Source organism: Triticum aestivum, chromosome 1A, assembly GCF_018294505.1.
Source record: "Triticum aestivum cultivar Chinese Spring chromosome 1A, IWGSC CS RefSeq v2.1, whole genome shotgun sequence".
Classification (NCBI taxonomy): domain Eukaryota; kingdom Viridiplantae; phylum Streptophyta; class Magnoliopsida; order Poales; family Poaceae; genus Triticum; species Triticum aestivum.
Window position 1 is genome coordinate 523263392 of NC_057794.1, and position 17903 is coordinate 523281294.

The 17903-nt window shown below is 45.2% G+C and overlaps 1 long non-coding RNA gene across 2 annotated transcripts; it reads right to left on the reverse strand.

The window, feature by feature from the left end:
- Window positions 1-12967: 12967 nt before the first annotated feature.
- Window positions 12968-17758, reverse strand: LOC123172900 (uncharacterized). 2 transcript variants are annotated; one of them, XR_006485788.1, is made up of 6 exons: window positions 17521-17758; window positions 16573-16849; window positions 16189-16361; window positions 15509-15681; window positions 14169-14249; window positions 13010-13060 (listed from the first exon to the last, which is right to left on the reverse strand). It is a non-coding gene; the product is annotated as an uncharacterized lncRNA (long non-coding RNA). The 2 variants fall into 2 exon arrangements; XR_006485777.1 differs by having other exon boundaries at window positions 12968-13060; window positions 14169-15681.
- Between the last annotated feature and the right edge of the window lie 145 nt (window positions 17759-17903).

A 17903-nucleotide genomic window follows, 5' to 3' on the forward strand; every position in this document is an offset into this window, starting at 1 on the left:
CATCATCCGAGAAGAAGGGAAAAAGGGGGAAGAGAGGGAGCAAATCAACCATGAGTACTGATCCAAAGTACTCACAAGCAAGGATCTACACTACATATGCATTGGTATCAATGAAATGGGTAGTATCTATGGACTGAACTGTAGAATGCCAGAATAAGAGGAGGATAGCTAGTCCTATCGAAGACTACACTTCTGGCCGCCTCCATCTTGAAGCATGTAGAAGAGAGTAGCTGGTAAGTTAACCAAGTATCAATGCATATCATAACCCTACCCGACAATTCTCCCCTCGTCGCCCTGTGGGAAAGCGATCACCGGTTTGTATTTGGCACTTGAAATGGTGTGTTTTATTAAGTATCTGGTTCTAGTTGTCATAAGGTCGAAATACAACTCCGGGTCGTCCTTTTACCGAGGGACATGGCTATTTGAATAGATAAACTTCCCTGCAGGGGTGCATCACATTACCCAACATGCTCGATCCCTCTGGCCGGACACACTTTCCCGGGTCATGCCCGACCTCGGAAGATCAACACGTCGCAACCCTACCTAGGCACAACAAAGAGGTCAGCACGCCGGTCTAAATCCTAAGCGCGCAAGGGTCTGGGCCCATCGCCCGTTGCACACCTACACGTTGCGAACACGACCGGTGAGCAGACCTAGCAACCTCCATTACAAAGGAAGTTGCGTTACGCGGTCCAACCCGGCGCGCGCCGCTCAGTCGCTGATGTCAAGAAGGCTTTGGCTGATACCATGACATCGAGTGACCATAACTGTTCCTGCGTAGTTGGTTAGTGCGTATAGGCCAGTGGCCAGACTCAGATCAAATATCTAAATCTCGTTAAGCGTGTTATTTTGAAGTAACCGCGGACGCCGACCAGGACCAGGCCCACCTGTCTCCTAGGTGGTCACAACCTGCCCTGTCACTCCACCACAAATTAACACTCGGTGGCCGTCGGGAACCCAGGCCCACCACTACCTGGATGGAAACACCCGCCCCTTCAGCCCCCATCTCTGAATCATCACCATAAGTATGTAATAGTATAGTATATACCCGTGATCACCTCCCGAGTGATCATGACCCAGTAATATAGCATGGCAGACAGACAAGAGTGTAGGGCCATTGATGTAATACTAGCAACCTATTCTAAGCATTAGGATAGCAGGTAAAGGTATCAACAATTGTAGCAACAATGACAGGCTATGCAGCAGAATAGGAGCTATCGAATCAACAACAGTAGCAAACCTAATGCAAGAATAAGAGAGAAGAGAATGGGTGATATCTGGTTGATCAAAGGGGGTTTGCTTGCCATGTTGCTCTGGCAAGGAGGGGTCGTCGTTGATGTAGCCGATCACGGGGGTATTAGCAGCGGTCTCGGGGTCTACCGGAAAGAAGTAACGGAGGGGGACACAATAAATAACAGAGCAATCAAAGCATCACAAAACATAACATGGAGATACGCGGTGCTAGGGGTGACCTAACGCAGTACTAGGTGCTACCGGCGAAGGGGGAAACATTCGAGAAAGTATTCCCGGTGTTAGCCATTTTCGGACAGGTGAAACGGAGGGGGACAGTTCCATGTGCGCTATGCTAGGGACATGGCGGACGAATGGATTGCATATTCGGATTCGTCTCGTCGTTCTGAGCAACTTTCATGTACAAAGTATTTTCATCCAAGTTATGGATTATTTTATATTAATTTTCAAAGTTTTATACAATTTATGGATTTATTTAAATTCCAAATTTAATCAGTAAATACTTTTGTCACATATTCAATGCCAGCCACAGTGTATGATAGGTTGGGTCAGGGTCAAAGTCAACAGTCCAATCAACAGTTGACTTGGCCAACGTCGACTGGTCAAACTTGCTGGTGCGTCCCAGCAGTAATGGAGACAGTGTAAATTAACAGTTTAATTAATTTGACAGATTAGGTGGGGGGCACATGTCATTGACTTATATATTTTTAAGCTGGCTTTTAAATGAAATGGGTTCACAAGTCATCTGCATTAGACTAACTTAGCACTAATTGTAGACCCTAATCTAAACTAGTCCTAAATAAACAATGGCAGGCCACATACGGCTGTGGCACCACCGGCCACACGTGAAGGAAATATGCCCTAGAGGCAATAATAAAGTTATTATTTATTTCCTTATATCATGATAAATGTTTATTATTCATGCTAGAATTGTATTAACCGGAAACATAATACATGTGTGAATACATAGACAAACTTAGTGTCACTAGTATGCCTCTACTTGACTAGCTCGTTAATCAAAGATGGTTATGTTTCCTAACCATGAACAAAGTGTTGTTATTTGATTAACGAGGTCACATCATTAGTTGAATGATCTGATTGACATGACCCATTCCATTAGCTTAGCACCCGATCGTTTAGTATGTTGCTATTGCTTTCTTCATGACTTATACATGTTCCTATGACTATGAGATTATGCAACTCCCGTTTGCCGGAGGAACACTTTGTGTGCTACCAAACGTCACAACGTAACTGGGTGATTATAAAGGAGCTCTACAAGTGTCTCCAATGGTAGATGTTGGGTTGGCGTATTTCGAGAATAGGATTTGTCACTCCGATTGTCGGAGAGGTATCTCTGGGCCCTCTCGGTAATGCACATCACATAAGCCTTGCAAGCATTGCAACTAATGAGTTAGTTGCGGGATGATGTATTACGGAACGAGTAAAGAGACTTGCCGGTAACGAGATTGAACTAGGTATTGGATACCGACGATCGAATCTCGGGCAAGTAACATACCGATGACAAAGGGAACAGCGTATGTTGTTATGCGGTCTAACCGATAAAGATCTTCGTAGAATATGTAGGAGCCAATATGGGCATCCAGGTCCCGCTATTGGTTATTGACCGGAGACGTGTCTCGGTCATGTCTACATTGTTCTCGAACCGTAGGGTCCGCACGCTTAACGTTACGATGACAGTTATTATGAGTTTATGCATTTTGATGTACCGAAGATTGTTCGGAGTCCCGGATGTGATCATGGACATGACGAGGAGTCTCGAAATGGTCGAGACATAAAGATTGATATATTGGAAGCCTATGTGTGGATATCGGAAGTGTTCCGGGTGAAATCGGGATTTTACCGGAGTACCGGGAGGTTACCGGAACCCCCCGGGAGCTATATGGGCCTTAGTGGGCTTTAGTGGAAAGGAGAAAGGGGCAGCCCAAGGTGGGCCGCGCGCCTCCCCCCTCCCCTAGTCCTATTAGGACAAGGAGAGGTGGCTGGCCCCCTCTCTCTCTTTCCCCCTCGGGGAATCCTATTCCAACTAGGATTGGGGGGGAGTCCTACTCACGGTAGGAGTAGGACTCCTCCTGCGCCCTCCTCCTGGCCGGTCGCCCCCTCCCCCTTGGATCCTTTATATACGGGGGCAGGGGCACCTCTAGACACACAAGTTTATCCTTGAGATCGTTCCTTAGCCGTGTGCGGTGCCCCCTGCCACCATATTCCACCTCGATCATATTGTAGCGGTGCTTAGGCGAAGCCCTGCGACGGTAGAACATCAAGATCGTCACCACGCCGTCGTGCTGACGGAACTCCTCCCCGACGCTTTGCTGGATCGGAGCCCGGGGATCGTCATCGATCTGTACGTGTGCTAAGAACTCGGAGGTGCCGGAGTAACGGTGCTTGGATCGGTCGGATCGGGAAGACGTACGACTACTTCCTCTATGTTGCGTCAATGCTTCCGCAGTCGGTCTGCGTGGGTACGTAGACAACACTCTCCCCTCTCGTTGCTATGCATCACCATGATCTTGCGTGTGCGTAGGAAATTTTTTGAAATTACTGCGTTCCCCAACAGTGGCATCCGAGCCTAGGTTTTATGGTTTGATGTTATATGCATGAGTAGAACACAAGTGAGTTGTGGGCGATATAAGTCATACTGCCTACCAGCATGTCATACTTTGATTCGGCGGTATTGTTGGACGAGACGACCCGGACCAACATTACGCGTACGCTTACGCGAGACCGGTTCTCCCGATGTGCTTTGCACATAGGTGGCTTGCGGGCGACTGTCTCTCCAACTTTAGTTGAACCGAGTGTGGCTACGCCCGGTCCTTGCGAAGGTTAAAACGGGGTCTATTTGACAAACTATCGTTGTGGTTTTGATGCGTAGGTGAGATTGGTTCTTGCTTAAGCCTGTAGCAGCCACGTAAAACTTGCAACAACAAAGTAGAGGACGTCTAACTTGTTTTTGTAGGGCATGTTGTGATGTGATATGGTCAAGGCATGATGCTGAATTTTATTGTATGAGATGATCATGTTTTGTAACCGAGTTATCGGCAACTTGCAGGAGCCATATGGTTGTCGCTTTATTGTATGCAATGCAATCGCGTTGTAATGCTTTACTTTATCACTAAGCGGTAGCGATAGTCGTGGAAGCATAAGATTGGCGAGACGACAATGATGCTACGATGGAGATCAAGGTATCGCGCCGGTGACGATGGTGATCATGACGGTGCTTCGGAGATGGAGATCACAAGCACAAAATGATGATGGCCATATCATATCACTTTTATTGATTGCATGTGATGTTTATCCTTTTATGCATCTTATCTTGCTTTGATTGACAGTAGCATTATAAGATGATCTCTCACTAAATTATCAAGAAGTGTTCTCCCTGAGTATGCACCGTTGCGAAAGTTCTTCGTGCTGAGACACCACGTGATGATCGGGTGTGATAGGCTCTACGTTCAAATACAACGGGTGCAAAACAGTTGCACACGCGGAATACTCAGGTTATACTTGATGAGCCAAGCATATACATATATGGCCTCGGAACACAGAGACCGAAAGGTCGAGCGTGAATCATATAGTAGATATGATCAACATAACGATGTTCACCATTAAAAACTACTCCATCTCACGTGATGATCGGTTATGGTTTAGTTGATTTGGATCACGTGATCACTTAGAGGATTAGAGGGATGTCTATCTAAGTGGGAGTTCTTAAGTAATTTGATTAATTGAACTTAAACTTATCATGAACTTAGTACCTGATAGTATCTTGCTTGTTTATGTTTGATTGTAGATAGATGGCTCGTGTTGTTGTTCCGTTGAATTTTAATGCATTCCTTGAGAAAGCAAAGTTGAAAGATGATGGTAGCAATTACATGGACTGGGTCCGTAACTTGAGGATTATCCTCATTGCTGCTCAGAAGAATTACGTCCTGGAAGCACCGCTGGGTGCCAGGCCTGCTGCTGGAGCAACACCAGATGTTATGAACGTCTGGCAGAGCAAAGCTGATGACTACTCGATAGTTCAGTGTGCCATGCTTTACGGCTTAGAATCGGGACTTCAACGACGTTTTGAACGTCATGGAGCATATGAGATGTTCCAGGAGTTGAAGTTAATATTTCAAGCAAATGCCCGGATTGAGAGATATGAAGTCTCCAATAAGTTCTATAGCTGCAAGATGGAGGAGAACAGTTCTGTCAGTGAGCATATACTCAAAATGTCTGGGTATAATAATCACTTGATTCAGATGGGAGTTAATCTTCCAGATGATTGCGTCATTGACAGAATTCTCCAATCACTGCCACCGAGCTACAAGAGCTTCGTGATGAACTATAATATGCAAGGGATGAACAAGACTATTCCCGAGCTCTTCGCAATGCTGAAAGCTGCGGAGGTAGAAATCAAGAAGGAGCATCAAGTGTTGATGGTTAACAAGACCACTAGTTTCAAGAAAAAGGGCAAAGGGAAGAAGAAGGGGAACTTCAAGAAGAATGGAAAGCAAGTTGCTGCTCAGGAGAAGAAACCCAAGTCTGGACCTAAGCCTGAAACTGAGTGCTTCTACTGCAAGCAGACTGGTCACTGGAAGCGGAACTGCCCCAAGTATTTGGCGGATAAGAAGGATGGCAAGGTGAACAAAGGTATATGTGATATACATGTTATTGATGTGTACCTTACTAGAGCTCGTAGTACCACCTGGGTATTTGATACTGGTTCAGTTGCTAATATTTGCAACTCGAAACAGGGACTAGGATTAAGCGAACACTGGCAAAGGACGAGGTGACGATGCGCGTGGGAAACGGTTCCAAAGTCGATGTGATCGCGGTCGGCACGCTACCTCTACATCTACCTTCGGATTAATATTAGACCTAAATAATTGTTATTTGGTGCTAGCGTTGAGCATGAACATTATATCTGGATCTTGTTTGATGCGAGACGGTTATTCATTTAAATCAGAGAATAATGGTTGTTCTATTTATATGAGTAATATCTTTTATGGTCATGCACCTTTGAAGAGTGGTCTATTTTTGATGAATCTCGATAGTAGTAACACACATATTCATAATGCTGAAGCCAAAAGATGCAGAGTTGATAATGATAGTGCAACTTATTTATGGCACTGCCGTTTAGGTCATATCGGTATAAAGCGCATGATGAAACTCCATACTGATGGACTTTTGGAACCACTTGATTATGAATCACTTGGTACTTGCGAACCGTGCCTCATGGGCAAGATGACTAAAATGCCGTTCTCCGGTACTATGGAGAGAGCACCAGATTTATTGGAAATCATACATACCGATGTATGTGGTCCGATGAATATTGAGGCTCGTGGCGGATATCGTTATTTTCTCACCTTCACAGATGACTTAAGCAGATATGGGTATATCTACTTAATGAAACACAAGTCTGAAACATTTGAAAAGTTCAAAGAATTTTAGAGTGAAGTTGAAAATCATCGTAACAAGAAAATAAAGTTTCTACGATCTGATTGTGGAGGAGAATATTTGAGTTACGAGTTTGGTGTACATTTGAAACAATGCGGAATAGTTTCGCAACTCACGCAACCCGGAACACCACAGCATAATGGTGTGTCCGAACGTCGTAATTGTACTTTACTAGATATGGTGCGATCTATGATGTCTCTTACTGATTTACCGCTATCGTTTTGGGGTTATGCTTTAGAGACGGCCGCATTCACGTTAAATAGGGCACCATCAAAATCCGTTGAGACGACACCTTATGAACTATGGTTTGTCAAGAAACCAAAATTGTCGTTTCTTAAAGTTTGGGGCTGTGATGCTTATGTGAAAAAGCTTCAACCTGATAAGCTCGAGCCCAAATCGTAGAAATGTGTCTTCATAGGATACCCAAAGGAGACTGTTGGGTACACCTTCTATCACAGATCCGAAGGCAAGACATTCGTTGTTAATAATGGATCCTTTCTAGAGAAGGAGTTTCTCTCGAAAGAAGTGAGTGGGAGGAAAGTAGAACTTGACGAGGTAACTGTACCTGCTCCCTTATTGGAAAGTAGTACATCACAGAAAACTGTTTTTGCGACACCTATACCAATTAGTGAGGAAGCTAATGATAATGATCATGAAACTTCAGGACAAGATACTACTGAACCTCGTAGATCAACCAGAGCGAGATCCGCACCAGAGTGGTACGGTAATCCTGTTCTAGAAATCATGCTGCTAGATCATGATGAACCTACAAACTATGAAGAAGCGATGGTGAGCCCAGATTCCGCAGAATGGCTTGAAGCCATGAAATCTGAGATGGGATCCATGTATGAGAACAAAGTATGGACTTTGGTTGACTTGCCCGATGATCGGAAAGCAATTGAGAATAAATGGATCTTCAAGAAGAAGACTGACGCTGATGGTAATGTTACTGTCTACAAAGCTTGACTTGTCGCAAAAGGTTTTTGACAAGTTCAAGGGGTTGACTACGATGAGACTTTCTCACCCGTAGCGATGCTTAAGTCTGGCCGAATCATGTTAGCGATTGCCGCATTTTATGATTATGAAATTTGGCAGATGGATGTCAAAACTGCATTCCTGAATGGATTTCTGGAATAAGAGTTGTATATGATGCAACCGGAAGGTTTTGTCGATCCAAAGGAAGCTAACAAAGTATGCAAGCTCCAGCGATCCATTTATGGACTGGTGCAAGCCTCTCGGAGTTGGAATAAACGCTTTGATAGTGTGATCAAAGCATTTGGTTTTATACAGACTTTCGGAGAAGCCTGTATTTACAAGAAAGTGAGTGGGAGCTCTGTAGCATTTCTGATATTATATGTGGATGACATATTACTGATTGGAAATGATATAGAATTTCTGGATAGCATAAAGGGATAGTTGAATAAGAGTTTTTCAATGAAAGACCTCGGTGAAGCTGCTTACATATTAGGCATAAAGATCTATAGAGATAGATCAAGGCGCTTAATTGGACTTTCACAAAGCACATACCTTGACAAGATTTTGAAGAAGTTCAAAATGGATCAAGCAAAGAAAGGGTTCTTGCCTGTGTTACAAGGTGTGAAGTTGAGTCAGACTCAATGCCCGACCACTGCAGAAGATAGAGAGAAAATGAAAGATGTTCCCTATGCTTCAGCAATAAGCTCTATCATGTATGCAATGCTGTGTACCAGACCTGATGTGTGCCTTGCTATAAGCTTAGCAGGGAGGTACCAAAGTAATCCAGGAGTGGATCACTGGACAGCGGTCAAGAACATCCTGAAATACCTGAAAAGGACTAAGGATATGTTTCTCGTATATGGAGGTGACAAAGAGCTCACCGTAAGAGGTTACGTTGATGCAAGCTTTGACACTGATCCGGACGATTCTAAATCGCAAACCGGATACGTGTTTACATTAAACGGTGGAGCTGTCAGTTGGTGCAGTTCTAAACAAAGCGTCGTAGCGGGATCTACATGTGAAGCGGAGTACATAGCTGCTTCGGAAGCAGCGAACGAAGGAGTCTGGATGAAGGAGTTCATATCCGATCTAGGTGTCATACCTAGTGCATCGGGTCCAATGAAAATCTTTTGTGACAATACTGGTGCAATTGCCTTGGCAAAGGAATCCAGATTTCACAAGAGGACCAAGCACATCAAGAGACGCTTCAATTCCATCTAGGATCTAGTCCAGGTGGGAGACATAGAGATTTGCAAGATACATACGGATCTGAATGTTGCAGACCCGTTGACTAAGCCTCTTCCACGAGCAAAACCATGATCAGCACCAAGGCTCCATGGGTGTTAGAATCATTACTGTGTAATCTAGATTATTGACTCTAGTGCAAGTGGGAGACTGAAGGAAATATGCCCTAGAGGCAATAATAAAGTTATTATTTATTTCCTTATATCATGATAAATGTTTATTATTCATGCTAGAATTGTATTAACCAGAAACATAATACATGTGTGAATACATAGACAAACTTAGTGTCACTAGTATGCCTCTACTTGACTAGCTCGTTAATCAAAGATGGTTATGTTTCCTAACCATGAACAAAGTGTTGTTATTTGATTAACGAGGTCACATCATTAGTTGAATGATCTGATTGACATGACCCATTCCATTAGCTTAGCACCCGATTGTTTAGTATGTTGCTATTGCTTTCTTCATGACTTATACATGTTCCTATGACTATGAGATTATGCAACTCCCGTTTGTCGGAGGAACACTTTGTGTGCTACCAAACGTCACAACATAACTGGGTGATTATAAAGGAGCTCTACAGGTGTCTCCAATGGTAGATGTTGGGTTGGCGTATTTCGAGAATAGGATTTGTCACTCCGATTGTCGGAGAGGTATCTCTGGGCCCTCTCGGTAATGCACATCACATAAGCCTTGCAAGCATTGCAACTAATGAGTTAGTTGCGGGATGATGTATTACGGAACGAGGAAAGAGACTTGCCGGTAACGAGATTGAACTAGGTATTGGATACCGACGATCGAATCTCGGGCAAGTAACATACCGATGACAAAGGGAACAACGTATGTTGTTATGCGGTCTGACCGATAAAGATCTTCGTAGAATATGTAGGAGCCAATATGGGCATCCAGGTCCCACTATTGGTTATTGACCGAAGACGTGTCTCGGTCATGTCTACATTGTTCTCGAACCGTAGGGTCCGCACGCTTAACGTTACGATGACAGTTATTATGAGTTTATGCATTTTGATGTACCGAAGATTGTTCGGAGTCCCGGATGTGATCATGGACATGACGAGGAGTCTCGAAATGGTCGAGACATAAAGATTGATATATTGGAAGCCTATGTTTGGATATCGGAAGTGTTCCGGGTGAAATCGGGATTTTACCGGAGTACCGGGAGGTTACCGGAACCCCCCGGGAGCTATATGGGCCTTAGTGGGCTTTAGTGGAAAGGAGAAAGGGGCAGCCCAAGGTGGGCCGCGCGCCTCCCCCCTCCCCTAGTCCTATTAGGACAAGGAGAGGTGGTCGGGCCCCTCTCTCTCTTTCCCCCTCGGGGAATCCTATTCCAACTAGGATTGGGGGGGGGGGGGGAGTCCTACTCCCGGTAGGAGTAAGACTCCTCCTGCGCCCTCCTCCTGGTCGGCCGCCCCCTCCCCCTTGGATCCTTTATATACGGGAGCAGGGGGCACCTCTAGACACACAAGTTGATCCTTGAGATCGTTCCTTAGCCGTGTGCGGTGCCCCCTGCCACCATATTCCACCTCGATCATATTGTAGCGGTGCTTAGGCGAAGCCCCGCGACGGTAGAACATCAAGATCATCACCACGCCGTCGTGCTGACGGAACTCCTCCCCGACGCTTTGCTGGATCGGAGCCCGGGGATCGTCATCGAGCTGTACGTGTGCTAAGAACTCGGAGGTGCCGGAGTAACGGTGCTTGGATCGGTCGGATCGGGAAGACGTACGACTACTTCCTCTACGTTGTGTCAATGCTTCCGCAGTCGGTCTGCGTGGGTACGTAGACAACACTCTCCCCTCTCGTTGCTATGCATCACCATGATCTTGCGTGTGCGTAGGAAAATTTTTGAAATTACTGCGTTCCCCAACAACACGCACCACACACAGACATGGTACCGCAACACAGCAGCGGTACGTAGCGGCAGGCAGCAGCAGCACGCCGCAGTAAGCAGCAGGCAGGGACAGGCTAGCGGGGGTCGGCAGTGGGCGCATGCGGCCTGGCGGCAGCGGCAGTAGTACGGCGGCGGCGGAGCAGCATGAAGTAGCAGCGGGCAACAGCGGTTGTGGGCGCGAGGAGCGGCGAGCGGAGGCGGGTGCGGGCGGCTGGAGGTGGGCACGTCCTGGCGCGGATGGTTGTGCGGGCGTGCGGGGCAGCGGAAGTAGGAGGAGGCAGCAGCAGCGATAGTAGCAAAGAGAAGCAGAACATCAACCGCAACAGAGAGCAGCCCGGGCACGGGAGCGAAGCATCCGACATGGCGGCCATGGCGATGCACGGGCGGCTACGAGCCTACGACGACGAAATCGAGAGGAGTATAGGGGGTTTTGGAAGAACGGCTCACAGAGAGGCCGTAGGCGAGATCGGGAAGGCCGGTGGTGGAGCGATGACGACGATTTTGTCGATGGCGTCGTGGTGGCCGGAGGTTGAAGACAGGCTCTCCGGCTTGATCCAGACTTTGCAAATGACGTAGTCAATGCCGGCGTTTCATCTGGAATCGGTCTCAATAGGCGAGGAGCACGGTGGCTACAGGAGTGAGGAAGGCCATGGCAACGGCAGCGGCTGCGCGATGCGAAGATGAGAGCGAGCGAGGGGAAGGGGGAAATGGGTGCTAGGGTTTGATGGAAGAGCGCGGGGGTGTCATCTTATCCAACAGGGGGGGCGTGGGATGGCCGGCACGCGTCCTGCCGAGGCCATGGCGGCCGGATGCATGATGACCCACAAGTATAGGGGATCTATCTAGTCCTTTCGATAAGTAAGAGTGTCGAACCCAACGAGGAGCAGAAGGAAATGATAAGCAGTTTTCAGTAAGGTATTCTCTGCAAGCACTGAAATTATCGGTAACAGATAGTTTTGTGATAAGGTAATTTGTAACGGGTAACAAGTAATAAAAGTAAATAAGGTCCAGCAAGATGGCCCAATCCTTTTTGTAGCAAAGGACAATCTTGGACAAACTCTTATACAAAGGAAAGTGCTCCCGAGGACACATGGGAATTATCGCCAAGCTAGTTTTCATCACGTTCATATGATTCGCGTTTGGTACTTTGATAATTTGATATGTGGGTGGACCAGTGCTTGGGTATTGCCCTTCCTTGGACAAGCATCCCACATATGATTAACCCCTATTGCAAGCATCCGCAACTACAACAGAAGTATTAAGATAAACCTAACCATAGCATGAAACATATGGACCCAAATCAGCCCCTTACGAAGCAACGCATAAACTAGGGTATAAGCTTCTGTCACTCTAGCAACCCATCATCTACTTATTACTTCCCAATGCACTCCTCTAGGCCCAAACAATGGTGAAGTGTCATGTAGTCGACGTTCACATGACACCACTAAAGGAAATACAATATACATCTCATCAAAATATCGAATGAATACCAAATTCACATGGCTACTCATAGCAAGACTTCTCCCATGTCCTCAGGAACAAACATAACTACTCACAAATCATATTCATGTTCATAATCAGAGGGGTATTAATATGCATAAAGGATCTGAACATATGATCTTCCACCAAATAAACCAACTAGCATCAACTATAAAGAGTAATCAACACTATTAGCAACCCACAGGTACCAATCTGAGGCTTTGGGACAAAGATTGGATACAAGAGATGAACTAGGGTTTGAGATGAGATGGTGCTGGTGAAGATGTTGATGGAGATTGAACCCCTCCCGATGAGAGGATTGATGTTGATGACGATGGTGATGGTGATGATTTCCCTCTCCCGGAGGGAAGTTTCCCCGGTAGAACAGCTCCGCCGGAGCCCTAGATTGGTTCCGCCTCGTGGCGGCGGAGTTTCGTCCCGTGAGCTAGCTTATGATTTTTTTCCTCGACGAAAGACCTCATATAGCAGAAGATGGGCATCAGAGGGCTGCCAGGGGGCCCACGAGGCAGGGGGTGCGCCCAGGGGGTAGGGCGCGCCTCCCACCCTCGTGGATGGTGGGTGGCCCCCCTCTGATACTTCTTTCGCCAAATATTTTATATATATTCTGAAATTTGCTCCCATGAAGTTTCAGGACTTTTGGAGTTGTGCAGAATAGGTCTCTAATATTTGCTCCTTTTCCGGCCCAGAATTCCAGTCGTCGGCATTCTTCCTCTTCATGTAAACCTTGTAAAATAAGAGAAAATAGGCGTAAGTGTTGTGACATAATGTGTAATAACAGCCCATAATGCAATACATATCAATATAAAAGCATGATGCACAATGGACGTATCAATGCAAGCCACGCCTCCCCTGCCTCCTATAGCGAGGAAGGAGAAGGCTGGTGGTGGGCTGGCCCATGCTACTGTAGCACTAGGCTTCTAGTGCATAGTAAGTACTTGGCCCTTTTCCTATATTTTGCCTGTAATGTATTTTAGCAAGTTTTTTAATTTTAAATGTTCCACCAAATCAATTTTGATATATATGAAACTTATCACATAAATTATATGCAATATTGTGGTGCTGCACAAAAAGTTTCAGGGCACTTGGAATAGTTTAAGTAATTTTTTTTTGAAAAAGAAAAGGTCCATTAGATGGTTGTTGTCCACTGTTTAAATCCTAGGGGCATTTTAACAACTTAAATAATGTTGGTTTCTACATGAAAAATAGTTAGTGAATATTTGTAATAACATGAACAGTTTTGTTCATTTATTTGAAGAAGTTTTATTTTTACTCACTATTTGAATTTTGAATCAGAATGGATTTTGGATCTTAATGACTAGTAAGTTGAAGAAGATGACTTAGCATAATTAGAGGGAGATCACTGTAGCTTGGCACTGGGGGTGTTACAGTTGGTATGCCAAATTCCCATGGTTCTCTTCCCAGGGGGACCCCAGGTAATTTACGCGAGGAAAGAGAATTAGCTGCCCAAATCTCATGATAAAGTAGTTATGTGTTTTATTTCCATGACAAAACCCAGGAACCAAACTTGGGAAGATATCTTCCTGTCAAACTCCCACTAGTAATTCACACACCAAACAATGGTTTGGGATTAATAATCAACTTCCCAAGCCAAATCCCTTATCAAATTCCCTTTAAAATCCTGTTCCCTTTACTTGAAGTTGCCAAACACGATGTTGGCAGATTTGTGATGAAAATATGTAGTTTTGCATGCAACTAAACCTAATGAATCAAATAAGTTTTGTCCAAGTGGGAACATAAGCATCAGGACAAATTAACCTTTCCCCAAGAGTAATTACAACAGAGAGGCATTAGAAATGTATCAGAATAATACCATGTAGACCAACAAGGAATGCTAGTTTGATGTCAAAAGATTATCCTAGTTCCACGGTTCCTCCACAGATCATGGCTATACCTGTGTTGTGAAAGTGCAAGAAATTTTGCCAACAAAGAAGACGGCAGTTAATCAAGAATAACTGAAACTTGATGCATATAAATATATCTGACAAGGATTGAAAATTGATATTGGTATAAAGAAATAGGGGACAAAAACACTCCATAGATAGTTAGAACTATGCAATACATCAGCGACACCGAATGTATATTTTTCCCAGTAAAAGCACAAACAAATGTGCATCTTACTTGCACGACATAATTATGGCAGAAAAACAGTAGCATCTCTAGTCCTGCATCCGTAAGGCTGAAGCGCTCCTTGTGTAATGCACCTGACTACGCTTGAAAATGCCATTATCATTCAAAAAATTGACAACAGTCTATAAAGGCTACTCTACAATAAATCGGATAACTCCATGAATGCAAACCTCCGTTCACCACATATTCTAAAACATAAAACTTTTGAAAGAAAGGAGAAGACAAATATATTCATTTATTTTCAAGTCTCCAATGGCACAAACAATACAAAGAATGACATTAAATGGCTGTTTCGGATTACTGAAAACATTTCCACAATCTAAATTATCATTTCTCATAAATGAACGAAGAAACCATTTCCCCATTGCGTACAAAGTGAAGAAGTACCGAAGCAGTTTTGACATGAAAACAAAATGAAGATTCAACTACTGATATGGTGAGAACTACATAATGGATATTAAGTATGCAAACTACAGATAAAAGCATGGGTTTTGTACTGTCCAAAGTATATAACATTAGGTATCTAGGGTGTATAACATCGCTAGAAAGTTCAGAACATGGCCAAGATGCACAAACTATAACTAAAACATAGTTGTGCTTAGGCAATTCTAGTTACAACTTTGACTAAGTGTATAGAAAAAACTATTTATTTCTACAATACCAAACATGTATATTCTGAAAATATAACTCATGATATATCCAATGATGTGCATTTGGCATTCTAGATGTACCCATTTTTCTCTATAAATATGGTCAAAGTTTGTAATGTTTGACTTTTAAAATAATCTATAGGCACTACATTATGGAACGGAGGGAGTAGTAGTAAGAAATCGATATAGCCACAGGAACAGAGAGTATCTAGGGAGGCTTGTGAGGGACTCGTTAAGAAAAATGGGCGGTGCTTTGGACACAGTACAGTCACATATCTACTACTGTTCATGTTATTCACATATATTCTGTTTGGAACGCATATTATCATTGCTTGAGTGGGTGATATGTGAAGTCATATGTAACACGTAGTACCTATGACAACGAAGCTAAGATTGTAATATGATGGTAGGTCTTGTAGCGTCCCCAATAGGATCCTCTGGTTCACTTGCTCGTGTTGTTGGTTATGCGGCTGTTGCCTGTTTCACCATCCGCGTCAAGAACACCAGGTTCACGTTCATGCAGAAGAATGCTATCATCACCCGGCCCTGCAAAAAACAAATAAACAGATCACCAAGCTCTAAGATCTGCCGAAATCAGTTGACCACAGCCAACATGAACATGACCTGTATCTATAATAGCTAAACAGTTCATCCCCACTATTCTATTTCTTTTGACATGCAAACTATCCACCTCATCACTTGTGCCACCTCAGCATCTTTGTTCCAATCATCAACAATCTAGGGTGTATAACATCGCTAGAAAGTTCAGAACATGGCCAAGATGCACAAACCATAACTAAAACATAGTTGTGCTCAGGCAATTCTAATTACAACTTTTATTTAATGATAGTAGTAAGAAATCGATATAGCCACAGGAACAAAGAGTATCTACGGAGGCTTGTGAGGGACTCGTTAAGAAAAATGGGCGGTGCTTTGGATACAGTACAGTCACATATCTACTACTGTTCATGTTATTCACATATATTCTGTTTGGAACGCATATTAACATTGCTTGTGTAGGTGATATGTGAAGTCATATGTAACACGTAGTACCTACGACAACGAAGCTAAGATTGTAATATGATGGTAGGTCTTGTAGCGTCCCCAGTAGGATCCTCTGGTTCACTTGCTCGTGTTGTTGGTTATGCGGCTGTTGCCTGTTTCACCATCCGCATCAAAAACACCAGGTTCACGTTCATGCAGAAGAACGCTATCATCACCGGGCCCTGCAAAAAATCAAATAAACAGATCACCAAGCTCTAAGATCTGCCGAAATCAGTTGACCACAGCCAACATGAACATGACCTGTATGTAATATATTATTTTTTAAATAAGAGGACATCAGGACAGGCAATTGTCACCATCATGCATTCATGCTGAAGGAGGTTCTGTTGCCTGAGTGAAAAAGAATGGGGGAGGCAGCATATATACACGTACCATCACCTGCTATGATTGTCTGAACAGAAACTGAAGAATGATTGCCTCTTCTCCCTTCTCCCTGGCAGACAAATCGCCCATGTCGGCTGGATCGACCGATCCCCTCGTCGCCAGCGGCGGCTGGATCGACCCTCATCTGTCTTGTCTCTGTCTCCTGGGTCGATCTGGCTGTATGGTTACAAACTTTGCTTCTTCTTGCTTGTTTCACAGACATGCAAAACACCTTTTACTTGCTTGCCTTGCTCTCACGTGCCAGCCAATGTGGTTGTTTGTTAAGCTATGAAACACAGCAAAGGTAAATTTTAGAACAATGTTAATAGCATCGCCCAACGACCTACCCAAGCAAGACCTTGAATTACTGAAAGTGAATTACAGTATGTCGATGTGTAAGTGATAGCTAATCTCTGCATCCATATCGCACAAAGCCACAATCGTGGCACTCTCGCCTAAACCTGCTCCATGCTCGAACCAATCTATCATCTTGTACGATTCAGAGCCAACCAAATTATACGTGCTGACACGATTCACCCACCAAGGAAATCCGACAGTGAACACCCGCCGCACATCACGGGGATTGGAAAGAGGATGGGATCGCGGGCATGTATGTACCTAGACGCATCATGGTCGATCGAATGAAGGGAGGACAGAGACGGGTTTTGATCAAGGGATGCGACCATGGTGGCGTCGAGTGGTGCTATTCCTCTCACTGTCTCACCTTCGACATGGATGGAGAAGCGGGACAGGGCGGTGGGGGAGAAATGGGAGGTAGCATCGGGGAGGCGGGGGAGAAAGGGGGGATCGAGGAGGAGAGGATTGCTCCACCGCCTACCTTTGCGTGGAGACGGAGTGGCGGCCTTGGCCGGGGTCTTGGACGTGGTTGGGGGAGGGGAGGGGAAGGGAGGCGATGATGTTGGGTTCGGAGTTCTCGGAGGCGCGCGGGAGACGAACCTGGCCGGGGTCTTGGCCGTCGCCGCCGCCGCGGCCGAGGACGCGGGCCTTGCGGGGGTCTTGGTCGTCGCCGCGGCAGAGATCGCGGGGAAGAGCCGCATGGCCGCTCGGCCCGCTCGACTGCTCGAGGCCTGCCACCACCGTGCACCCAGGCGAGGCGTTCCTCGGCGACGGACCCTCTTCTCTCTCGCGCGGCGACCGAACCGATCCGCTCGTCTCTGTCGAGCGAATGATTTGTTTTTCGTCGGCCAGGACCGAACCGTTCGGCGGCCCTTCTCGCGTAATGGGTTAGTTCCTTGGGCCGGGAGAAACGGCCCAAATAACCAGAAGGCTCAGATTTTCGTGACGAGTGGGAGCAACTAATTAACGAGCGCTTCTTCGGG